The sequence below is a fragment of the Argiope bruennichi genome, chromosome X2 (genome assembly GCF_947563725.1).
Source record: "Argiope bruennichi chromosome X2, qqArgBrue1.1, whole genome shotgun sequence".
NCBI classification, from domain to species: domain Eukaryota; kingdom Metazoa; phylum Arthropoda; class Arachnida; order Araneae; family Araneidae; genus Argiope; species Argiope bruennichi.
Window position 1 is genome coordinate 85,955,493 of NC_079163.1, and position 13,803 is coordinate 85,969,295.

General features: G+C 27.9%; 1 protein-coding gene across 1 annotated transcript in view; it reads right to left on the minus strand.

The window, feature by feature from the left end:
- Window positions 1–1,795, minus strand: part of LOC129961103 (vascular non-inflammatory molecule 3-like) — a 39,457-nt gene extending 37,662 nt beyond the window's left edge. The window contains exon 1 of the mRNA XM_056074933.1: window positions 1,726–1,795. The gene's annotated coding sequence lies outside the window, so the exon portion shown is untranslated. The remainder of the gene's footprint in view (window positions 1–1,725) is intronic.
- Between the last annotated feature and the right edge of the window lie 12,008 nt (window positions 1,796–13,803).

Consider the following 13,803-nt stretch of genomic DNA (forward strand, 5'->3'; position numbering starts at 1 on the left):
TATTATCCGTTCCAGTGAATATTCTAAGAAAATTTTTACATAAATGCTCAGTTAGTTAGTATGCGTATATAACTACCAGTTTGTCCTTAATGATCAAGGTCAAATGTATTTATCAGCTTTGATTTCATAAATTAACTAGCTAACTACGAAAGATGTAAATTTTTCTTATTTTACAAGATTAGTTTTCATGATAAAACCCAAAGAAATAATTTAAAGATAAGTCTTGCAAAGTGTTAAATTAAATAAGTAAAAATAAAACATATTATGTCTGTTCAAAGAAAATAATTTAATATTTTGTTTTTCAAAAGCAGTAGTAATATCTCCTTGGGTAAAGTAATCGGAACAAATTTAAACCTAATAGCAAGTCGGTGAATAATATCAATTATGGATACGCCCCCTTCACAGCCGAACGACCTCTAAAGACCACGGAATTCATCAGTTAAAATAGTCTAAAATAGTGATATTTAAAGTTTCCTAACTCGGTCAATTTTAATCGCATAAAATTTAAAACCTTTTTGTGCAATGCACAAAAAATATTTTACTAAATTTGACTAATAGGATAGGGGATTTAAATTTCGTTATTTAGTTTCATCATATAATTTTTTTTTTTTTACTCAAACAGCAAACAATATAAAATGTAATTATTTACTTCATTAAAAATATTTTTTCCACTAGAAGTTTTATATCTATTTCTAAAGGTTTAGAAATTACTGTTGTACTACAGTTAGAGTGTAGAGTTATCTACACTCTAATTGTGATACGATTAGAGTAATATACTCTATATTAATTTTGAACTCAGTATATATTAATTTCGGAATGTGCTTCTGTTTAGTTCATCAAATTATTGAATTCACAATTCATTTATCAATCCATCCTTCCATTAAATTGCTAAGTGCTTAATTTATGGGAATCAACAAATATATTAATAAAATAATGATGCTGTTATTATCTAACAAATATAGCCATAACAAACATAGATTATAACAAAATTATCCATTATCACACATTAAGAAAATTTGATCAGGAAATTCTCAGCTTGAAATTCATGATTCATTCAAATAACAAAGGCATTCATAACTATGCCTTCATTTTTATTACGCAATGTGATAGGATACTGTCTGCCCAACTAAATTTTCCTCTTCAAGATTTACCTTTTCATTGCAGAATTTAATTTCAAATGATTATTTGGATTAAAATTTTATATGCGATGAACATTCAATTTATCATCAGTTGGCATTCCAGTTGTTACTCAGAAATTTCTTGTTCTTTTCAGGAAGGAAAATATATTTTTATATACATATATAGAAATACATTTAATATTAGTATATCTAACTAAGTTACATAATTATCCAAAATAAACTTTTTGAGATAAACCTTTTTTTTTCAGATAATTAGAGCTGTGTTTTTCAAAAATTGACTATTCACTTCTATTGATTATTCACTCCTATTATAAAAATTGATTATTCATTATATTCACTCCCTTAAATAGTTTATATAGAGAGCTGGAAATTCATTAAATGACGATTTGTTTCCGATTGTAAAACTGCTTCCAATTGTTTATTTTAAGCGAGTTATTCAGCAAATTTTGCATTTGAATTTTAGAACAAGAAATCCAAATGAGTTAAATCACAATGAAATTTCGATATAAATCAGAACTTCAAACAGGCTGTAATATAAAAAACTGAAATCTTTCCAAGGTTGAAAAGGAGAAAAATAAAAACCTACCTCGGTTTCGATGGTCCAAAGCCGCAATAACGAGAATGGAGTTTGATAATACTTCTTATCCAAAATTTCCTAACCTTGATTTTGAAATTCGAGATAAGAAATAGAACAACTCATTTAAAAGAAAAACGAAGGCCAATAAACTTTATGTAAGATGAATTAGCTCTTTTTGCAAAATACTCTTACCTATAACACCTTGTTTGTATTTGAATGCAATAAATTAAAATTTTATCTAAAATAAACTTATATGAAAATGAACGAAAACGTTGCTAATTATTTCATCCATTAATATTAAAATTTAAAGAATGTTCTCTGAATTTTTTCTAAAGGGGAAAAGAAATTTCTATTTCAAAATTTCTTTGTTCAAAATCTTTCAAAAGCTTTATGTCCTGAAATCAGGTAATGTCAGACATATTTTTCAAAAGGCGAGTTTAATTTAACTTACTTATTCACATAACAGTTGGTAGCTCTGCTTAATCTTATATCATATCATGTTATTATAGACATGATTTTACGTATAATACATTTTTCAGTGCATTCTATAAGGGGTAAAACTTTTTTTTTTCACCTCATCCAAAGCGGCGTACATATAACCTTGGAAATTCAGTTCTTTTTTAACAAAGCAATGGTTTTTGAGTAGATCTTTTTGCAATTTAATTTTCACTTTTAATTACAATTTAGATATTACTAATTTATCCTGGTTCGTACGCTGATATGATCATCGTCTTCCTTAGATACATTGTGAAGAGAGACGAAAAATTACTATTATGCTTTTTAATCATCAAACGCGATTCTGGAGCATAATTCCGCATTGGAAGAAATAAATGTTATACATTTGAATAAAATTTTCAATTATGCATTCATTTTTTTTTTAATTTCATTGCAACAAAAATATTGGCAGCAAAAATGTAGTGAGCAATCTCTTTCCAAACTCCAATTAAATTTATTGAACAACTGTTGCCTATTCTATGTAAATTATAACTAAACAGTTTTGGTAAAATAAACAATGATACATTATTTTCTAAACTGTGAAATGTTTCTGCATTTTTTTTTTCCTATTTGATAATCACTTTTGGCTTATATTTATAAAAATGTTGGATATCTATTTTCTTGTTATAAAAACACATTTTTGCAATAGTAATCATGCGGAATAAACTTTGACTTCTAGGTTTCTTAACTGATTTTGAATTAAGAGTAAAGTATTATAGAAAATATAGATAACTAAAACTACGAATTAACGATCCTATTATTTAAGTTTATTAAGGGCTATTTGATTATAACAAATTTCAATATTTCGTTTAATTTCAATATGAAATTACATTATTTGACTTCAGCATTAAATTATAACAAATTTCAAAATTTTATTTTAATTTTTTCTAAAAATTTGTGAAAATTGATATAATTCTAGTTATTAAATCTTATTCTCAAAAGACGTCTTTCTAAGCAACTTTTATCATATTAGATGAGAAACATATTATCTATTTCATTTTCTATACATATATATTTTTTTTTAAATTTTTACATATGAAATTATTCGTAATATGTATTGATGATGAATTTTTACACAATTTTACTAAATTTCATTTAATTCACATTTAGAAATTTTATAATCAATTTTTCACGAACATTCTGTTGAATTTGTACACTTCCTTTTGAAATTTTGTACACTATTGTATTCTAAATGACGATACACTGTATTAATATTTTCAGAACTTAATTACCATCTGGCCGAAATTTGACTCCATACTAGTGGTGCCACCATGTAGTGAATTTTAAAAATAAATGAATTCAAATTTCCATCATATTTACAATAGTGAATTATAAATTGGAAGTTAAAAAGCAGAAAATAATTCACATTAAAAAATCTTTTTTTAGTACAATAATAAAATGCTTTTTTTATTAAAGATTGCATTTATTAAATGCAGAGTAAAATAATCAGATGAATATTTCAGCCAAGTATTAAAACTGCGAATACTGTTAGTGATTGTATCCACAGAGAAGTAGAAGCAAGATGTCTGACACATGTGAACATTCAATAAGAATATCCATAAATATATTTAAGTATGAGCACATGAGAGAATTAAAAGTACTAAGTATGCACATATTATTACGAATCTATAATATTATTTCCTCACAATGTTAGTCTTTTATTATTGAAAGAAGAGAATTAGAGATTCTTAATGAATGTTATCTATTACCTCCGGAGTTGGAGACAAGAATAAAGGTTCTGGAAGATGCAAGAATTATGGCTCTGTATTTGTAAAAAACCGAGTTCTGGATATAATTTCTTGCGAATTTTGTATAACGTCACGCCATGTTGAAAAGCTTTAAATACACATTTTTGCTCTAACATACAAATCATGCGCTTATTGTTCGCAATCAAACAGAACAAAGTGTCCTTATTTGTGATAAATTCATCAGCGCAATTTATGAAATGATATTAAAGAATGTCTAGATGTTGTTCCAAAGAAGGCAAAATTAGATTTCTTTTTAATATCTTGTTGGATCCAGCCTGTTTTAAAATGCATTTAGAACTTCTAACATTAACTGTAGGCTTACGCTTATTCCATTGAAATAAGTTAAAAATAAAATACTTGGTTACATTAATGTTCTGTTTCGAAGTAACACAAGAATTATTTTGCTATGGATTTTGTAATTAATTTTCAACTGCTGTCAGAGAACGAGGATGATACCTTAGCAGTTACTTTCTCATCATACAGCCTTAAGGGCGCTTAACTCTCCAAGTCAGATTTAACGAGCTCGAAGTCCATACATAGAACAGATCTTTAATGGAATCGGGTATAGAGCTTAGGAATCCTCTAATCTCGATGACGAGACCTTAACATCAGGCGATCTGTCCCCTATATACAGACGAGATGGAAACTGTTAGAGTTGTTACATTAGAGGAAAATCTTTAAAGGCTTGAACTACTACATATAAATTGCTCTTGAGAAATATGACAACCTGTTTTTAATCTGTTAAAGCCATTTTTTATATTCTTTGCATTTGACTTTATCACAAATGTGTGTGCGTGTGTGTGTGTGTGTGTGTGTGTGTGTGTGTGTGTGTGTGTGTGTGTGTGTGTGTGTGTGTGTGTGCACTTTTACAGAGCTTTCTGTTGCATTAATTAAATAGAAAAAGAGGAATGGTATCAGGGAATAAGAGAATATTTTCGAATGTGCTGAATTGAACTAAAAATTAGGAAATTAATTAAGTTTAAATTAGATTTTAAAATATCATTATATGTATATACTTGGCGTGCAGAGACACACCAAGCTCGCGCCCCAAAGCATATATTTTAATGGTACTGGAAATCGAATCTGAAACCTCCCCTTTCAAAATCATGTCTCTGCCATTTTGTCTCAGAAAGAAAACTACTGATTTTAAAAATCTATTATGAAAAACCATAAAATAATTCAATTTTAAAGAGTTACATACGACAAACATAGTTCAATTCTAATTTTCATCTACTTTGTTTATCACTAAAAAAAAGTATCACTTTACATTTTTCTCGTTATTAAATAAGTAGATATCTTGTCTCATGCTTCTATAGATAAAGTATGGTGTGGAAATTATTGAGGGGGCTCACAACTCTGAAGTTGTTATGACATCACGGTTCAAAATAGTTTTCGAATTGCTTTATTAACTGATAATATAGGTGATATTCCAACTTACCGGGACGGATTTTCAAATAAGCAAGGTAGGTTAATATCTAATGGCTCCAGAAATTTTGATATATACTATTGCGGTGTTTTCTGATTATATTAATTGTATTGTTTCATTTAATTTCCAAGGCCTTGCATTGAACTAATTCAAATTCAAATCAAGACTTAATTAAATGCTAAAACATTATTCTAATATTTATAATTAATTATCTTTTACAAGTTTTTATATAAAATATTTATGAAAATATATTGCTTTATATTGAAAAAATTCTATAATGAATTAATATTTAGATTGCGCACAAAAGTTTTTTTCTTATTATTTTTTAAAAATTATTTAAATTTCAATCTTGAATTGTTTTTATGTAAGAAATTCTGAAACTAACTGTTTGGAAAGGGCCCTGTAATTACATTTTTTTGTCAAATTATTGGAATTTGTTACAGAAAACTGCTTGCAGAAAATAATTAAGACCAATTAAAAATATATAGTTTAGGAAATCAGAGATTGGAGAAGGGACTCTGAGACTTACATTGCCCTAGAGGGTTTAATTCAAACTTGCCAACTGGTCATTATTCGAAATCAAACCAAATGAAAAAAAAAGTATATGTTTTCAAAAGTTTCTACAAATAACATTCCATTAAACCATAGTAATTGGCATGAACAACGATATTCTAAACCTTAAATAATATAGAAATCTAATTATAATGGAGTATTACTTTTTTAATAAAACGTTTTAATAGGTAGTTCATTACAGCATTTTTAAAATAATATTTAAGATGGTAGACTTACAATTTTTATTCTGGAAAAATTCCATTGCTAATTTTTTCAATCCTCGCGGTGCAAAACAGACATCCATGTCCGATTGGTTAATTGACCAAATCTCACAAATCTTTTCAGCCGCATACTTTCCTGACCAATGCATTTTTAAATAACATCATTTGATATGAACGTCCTTGTGAGTGCCTCCCCAACCATTGGCAGATCACAGTCGATTAGATAATTTCTTTTGAGGTTTCTAAAAAATAAATTCTATGAAAGAGAATCCACAAGTAGAGTAGATTTGACAAACTGCATTACAATGCCATGTAATTCTGTTACGCCAACAATGTTACATAATAAGCATTAATCTGTTTCATTAAAGCTGCTCTATACATCAGCTAAAGGCAGTCATTTCCAGCAAATATTACGATAAAGTGACTTATTTCTTGTTTACAATATGGTTCATAATAAATGTTTTCTAAATAAAATTTTACTTTATAATGAAATAGTTTAGTTCTTTTCATTCCGTTGTTTACTGTATAAAATGTGTTAATTTTCTATGATTTTTTCTTGCATACAAGCTGGTTATTTGTTTTATGCTTTCTTATTGAGTGTTAAACTCTTTAAAGAATGCAATAAGATTTTTAATTTCCTCCAAACATTTTACTTTTTTCAAAAGTTGATAGTATTTCTTAACATGTATTTATATTGGAAAGATTTTTAATCTAAACAATTATTATTCGGTCTGTTTTAGTCATCAAACTATGGAGTTTTTTGGAGTTAAAAAGTGTTAGTGCCTTAGATTTTTTCCACTTCGTCTTCTAAATATGACTAATAGGATTAAGTTTTGATTTTGCAATTTGTTCAACATTACATTTGTTAACTCAAACAACATAAAATAAAATGTTTCACTTCATTTAAAGTATTTTTTTCTATTTTAAAGTATATCCTTCCTTTAATACTTAGAAATTTAATATTGGCTTCGATACAAAAGCAAGTTAGTAAGAAAAAATTATACCCAGGATAATGATCAATTGAAATATAATAACCAATCTTAGTACAAGCCATACAATATACTGCCTAAATAGAATATAATTATCTCTAAAAATGCATGAGGAGAATCAGTATTTCATTTGAGAACGAAAGCTATTTCCTATTTAGATTGTCTAGCTATAAATACTGCCACAATTTCGTATTATTTCAGAGTCGCAAAATCTTTACTATATGCAACAAGGTCATAATTTATTAAATGCAAGTTAATAATTCATAAAATGTTATTTGATCTTTGTTATTAAAGAGGGTCCTCGTTGTCTTGTGCCCTCCACCATCGGGGTAAAAATGTATCTCGTGTGCCGATTTTCTTCGAAATTTTTTTTTATAATATTCCTTTTATTGGTAATTTCTTTTTTAATTTCATCACAGACATTACGAGATTTACTTTGCATACATCGATAGCAGAGTCCTGGACGAATTAGGCATAAAAGCCTTAGTACCACAGTCACCAACATTTTTGAAGATATCATTACTTTTGGTCTGTTATACGACTGCAAATCCCAAGACCTAAAAATCAATCTGGAATTTATTTTATTTTATTATTAGTTATTATTTATTTTTCAAAAAATCAGGATACATCTAAAACAAAAACATTACACACAGTACAGTTCTTGAGTTGTTGACGCATTTTACGAAATGATTAAATTGATAAAAATTATGCCAACATATGCACGCAAAAAATAGTTCCAGCACATTTCGAATTGTTAAAAATCACATACACACGACCAAATTAGGCTTCAAAACCCCTTTACCTTTGAAATGTAGAGTAGAAGATCAAGAAAAGTAGATTTGCTACATACAGCAGATATCCAAAAAGACGAATTCAGTTATATAAAAGTCATAAAACTTACCATCGTTCGACGCTAGTTTATCATTTTTTTCCAAAAAACACACTAGATTTGTACTTTTGTGGTTACATTTGCTTAGCAATATCCTATTTATTGATTATAATTGTAAGTCCGAGCGTTTAATGCGAAATATGCCAGTGGAAATTTGGGAATTGAGGCAAAACTGTACTGTTTGCTTGTAAATCTTTAAATTAAATACCTTTTTCATGTTTAAATATATCGCATATGCTCTGTTATTTTTACATGCAAATACTTTGTGATGAATGCAGTAAAAAAAATGTTAAAATACTGCTAAAAAATTGCTGAGATATACAAATAACGCATACTATCGTAATTGGATTCAAATATTTTTTTGTTTGACTATCAGGTCCTACCTCTGTGCTTTGTTTGAACCCAAGTTAAATTTCTAATTAATGAAACAGAATTACGTGATTTAAAACTAAATTTATTAGTGACGAAATAATTATTTCTTATGAAATGTGCACAACCAGAATGATAAGCTTTATAGAAAAAATAATTCCTGTACAGATTTTCGAAATATTTTCATATACAATTCACGCAACAGGCTATTCAACTAGAAGATAAAGACGAAAACTTGAGATAGTTATCATTACATACCTCCCTCCATACAACGGTCATGCCCTTCCATCAGACAGACAGTACTAACAGATCATGAACCCCTATCGGGCACACTCTACCTCCACTCCTGATGAGAATCATAAAGTGATAATAATTCTATCAGCTAAGTTCGGATATTTTGAAAGCTCGAAGAACTTATCAGATATTACAATTTTATAAATAGCATAACTAGCAAAGCACTACGACCATTAAGAGTTAATATTACAGAAATTATTGAAATATTCAGTTTCAGCAATGAAATATTCAGTAAATAGAAAATCAATTATATTATTAGAAGAATGAATAGCTTTCTTACAAATTAAAGACCTTAATGACTTTGAAAACCGCGACAATAAAATTCCATTAAATCTTATTTGAACTCTCATAGTGATTAATGAGATTAATTTATTTTACTTTTATGTGATATATGTTAAGAAATGACAGAAACTTTCAAATTGCAACGTTGCAGCAGCATAGAATAAGCAATTATAATCAGTAAAAAATATTTTGCTTTCGAAATGAAAAATACTTTGGCTCTGAGGAATGCTTCTGATAAACTGGTCATCGGAATTCTAATGAGATAAAAAAGGTTGCTCTTAAGATCACAAGACTACATTATCTAGCCTCAGAGATTGTTAGATTGGTACATTCAACGAAAGAAGTATGAAAACACATTTTTGTGAGATGTGATTGAAAATTCCCCTGGCTTATTTTGAGATTATTTTGGAATCCTAATAAAAGTAAAAAATGTGAATTTTGTGGAAAATTTATGAAAATATCCAGAGTTGTATCCCATTATTATTTTGGAATCATAATAAGCCACAATATTAATAACGGTATTGTTAACAGCATTTGCCGTATGCTCGTCCTCAAATCGATTGCTAGCTAGCAATAGGGATTTCATTCTTCATTTATATTAATGATGAATGCCTGAGGGCAGTACCATTCTAGTATTAAAATTATGTTGTATACGTTAATTCAAAAGTATTAACTTTTCTAAGCGACACTGTATAATTTTACTGATGTAGAAGTCAGATTTAAGGTCAGTAAAAAAAATTGATGGTAGTAATTCCACAAACTTAGCGCTTCATATTCAAAAAATCTTTTTTAAATACTTTTACAGTTTTTCTTTCTGAGATTTGTAATAGAAATTATGGAAAGACAATGTAATCATTTTTCCTCAAAAAGAAAAAAAAGAAAAAATATCGAGAATTCCAAACATAACATCTCAAGCAAATGAATGGCAATAATTTCAGCTGAATATAACAAAAACACTGTTGATAGTTATCAACATAGATTTCACAAAATAATCTAAAATAATAATTATGATAAAAAATAAAGTGGTTGATAAGCAGGCTTTATTACAAGTTTTGAAGCATCAAATTTCATTAGGAAAAAGGAACGTCGCTTGCATGTAAATAATTAAAAACATAAATTACCAAATAAAAGCAAAATAGCAGGTTCGTATTTTATAAAAGAATATGCTTAAAATACTTATATAATAATAATTGCAATTAAATAATTAAAAAACCAAACGAACTAACAACAGAGCTTTAATTAGAAAGAACCCCAAAGCATACTAATGCGACAGAAAATAATAGGAGGAGACGCTTTTGAACTATTATTTAGTAGATGTTTTTGAAAATCATTGAATTAGCAACGATTTTCAAATTTAATTGAAAAGTAAGCAATTAGAGACGATTTATTCTATGTGCAATAAAAATAATATAGAAACTTTTAAGAAAATTGGACGGCGATATCCGAATTTCCCGCCCATTTGCTCACCAGAAGATGAGATGATTAAGAACTACTTCATTCGAGACCTGGCCCAGGGCGAAATCGATTGTATACTGAAAATGAAGAATCTGACATTATTGCATATTTTTCTGCCAGCGCACGGACAAACAGTCGAAAAATAAGCGAAATTGCAAGACTACCCAGAACCTCAAGAGATAGAATACTTGAAAAACACAATTGGCATCCATTTTGCATTCAAACACTCAATCCCTCCAATTTCGACCAGTGCTTAGCATTCTGCAACTGCTTGTTAATCGAATAAAACACAAATTCGAACTTTCTTAAAAAATTATGTGGACAGGTGTATGTTTGTTTACGGGAAATGGGAAATAAATACACACAATGATCATTATTAGAATAATGCCAAATCATTTTTTGTGCAAGAAACACATCATCAAAAGAGTTTTCCGAGCCCGTGTGGTGCGGAATTTTGAATGGAAAACTGATGAGTCCTGTGTTTTATGACGGCGCACTTACAGCTCCAAAATATATGCTGATTATTTTAAATGACATTGTAACAGAGTTTTTGGAGGATACACCATTATCATTAGTAAAAAGTATGTATTTTTAATAAGATAGAACGCTTGCAAATAATGCTATAAATGTGATAAATTGGCTCAACAAAAACTTTGATAAGCAATGGATCGGTTTGAAAGGAGCCACAGAATGGCTCCCTTAAATTAACGCCACTCGACTTCGAACACTAGTTTATAATAATTGACCCCTAAACGCAGCTGACTATAAACAACAGATAATAGATACTTGCAACAATATTACAGGAGAAAAATCCAAAATATTTACAGACCGCATTATTACAAGACCTCAATTATGTATTAGAATTGAAGGGAAACATATTGCGAATGCTTTGTGTATCGCGTTTTTTCAGTTATATTTGTAGCATTTTTATAAAAATTTGTTCCATTATGTCAGTGCAACTCTCTCTAAAAATACTTTAAGATCCAAAATTTAGTATAGAAGTGAACTTGAGAACCACGCTGCCGTATTTGCAATCATATCTGAGAATATTATTATAAACTACAACTAAGTATAAAGTATAATAAATACTGAAATGTAATTACTTTTTAAACGATGTTAATGTTTTAGTATTATTTGAATTCACTAATAATTTTATTAATTGTAATTTTAATTGGCAGAGAAATCTTTAATAAATATAAATATTAGTAATACGATAGGGCATAATTGTGAGAAAATAAAACTTACATAACAATGTTAAGGAGATTTGCAGATTGTCATTCGTCTTGTGAGATATACATTTCATTTTTATTATTTTACATCAACTTGAGATAAAATTGTTTGACAAGAAAGTTTCAAACTGCATTTTACACGAGATGCTAAATTCGAAACATATTCTAAGTTCCAAATGTATATATACTCTGTATTATTGTCCGTTTACATTTTTATTACACCAAGCATTAAAAACAGATACACGATCTTTTTAAAATACAATTTATAAAATGTCTATGTATTTGTATACATGATTTATTATTATTATTATTATTATGTGTGCCAACTGCGAGACCGCATAAAATGAAATTGAGGGCCACATGCGTCCCACTCTTGTATAGGCAGACCACTGATCTCAGTCTATTAAAGCTTTATTTAAGGACATTTGGGACTGTTTTGGCACACGCTATCGCATTTCTGATCTAAAAATTTCAATACAAAGTTTTATATTTCCCTTATTTCTACCGAAGAAACAGCGCTTTAAAGGATGAGAAAAATGGCATAAGTGAATTTTCCTCCCTGTATTATAATTCATTTGGTTTTAAAGATACATTTATGAGACGTTTTTTTTTCCTAATGATCTTGTTGGATAGAAATAAAAAACTTTCTAATTGATCAAGTTTGCAATGCACAGTGTGCACTTATCTCTACTGGGTAAAGAATTAAACCACGTTTCAATCTTTTTGGGACACCCTGTATATAAAACAGCATTAAGCATTATTCTTTATATAGATTTTTTATGTTTATGATTTACTTCATGGTAAATTATAATACCATTAATGTAAGGCCTGGTTTGACTATGAATTATTGCTTACACAAAACAGAAGAGATCATTTAATTTTTATAATTGGTTGCTCTCGGTTTTCATTACTTTTTCTTAAATATGTGGACATTTAAATTTATGTGTCAACAAAATAGCTAAAAAACATTACTATAAAATAACATAAAGATGTCATCATTCCTCAGCGAACAACACAGATGAAATCACAATTATTATATATAATAAATTTTCTGATGAAATCTTCTTTACTACTATTAACCTACAAATTATTTTATACTATTTTGCATAAATTTCAGTAGTAAAATATATCTTTAACACAAAAGAAAAACACTTCAAAAATCGCAAATCTTTCATCCGATTTTGAAAAATTCTTTTGTGACTAAGAAGCACCATTTTTGCCAATACCTATAATCACAGATAAAATGCAGTTGTAAGTAAAAAAGTGGTTGCAGTTAACCATACTTTTTATTTGTGGTTATTAGACTTAATTATCTATAACTACAGATAAAAAATTGAGTTTAAAAAAAAAGTCATTTAAAATTATAAACTCAATCCCAACCTAATTTACATACCAAAAATAACATCTTTCTGTTTTCTAACTCATCAATGATACTCTTCAGGGAAAACATTTTACATTCAAAGTCAATGTTTTTTCTTTACATCTGACGAGTAAATATAGCATTTTAACATTTTATAAACAAATTTATTATATTTACTGTATTGTATTCAAATCCCTTTAAAAAATTCCAATAAATGTATAAAAGTTTGAGTACATCTCACTGGACACAACAAAAATAATGCAAATATTTCGATACATCAGTTCAAATAATATAACTAGACTTAAAAAAACATGCATAATTTATTATCATGGCAATTATTCCCTATCGAAATAAGGCCTTATATTTACCATAATGATCTCATTCCAAAAAACGACTAAAATTTAATATAATATAAATGTTAAATGCCTAAAAAAATATACTCACAATTGATTATTTTAATCGAAAAACGCGCAAAGAGCCCATATCAAAACAAACTAGTTATTTTATGTCCTTAAATAATCTTACACAAAACGCTCATACACAAATTAAAAATAGTTTAACATTTTAAAAATGCATTTAATAAACACGATAAAAAATAAATTATACAAATCATTAACAGAACTTTTTAGATTAAAGCAAGGCAATATCCAAAAGAAAAGCAATATTTTTTTATAAATAAATACAAGCAAACGAGAATAAATAAAGTATAAAACAAGATACCATAATTTTGAAGAAATAAAAAAACTTTCATTGTAAATATTGAAATTTTATATAATTA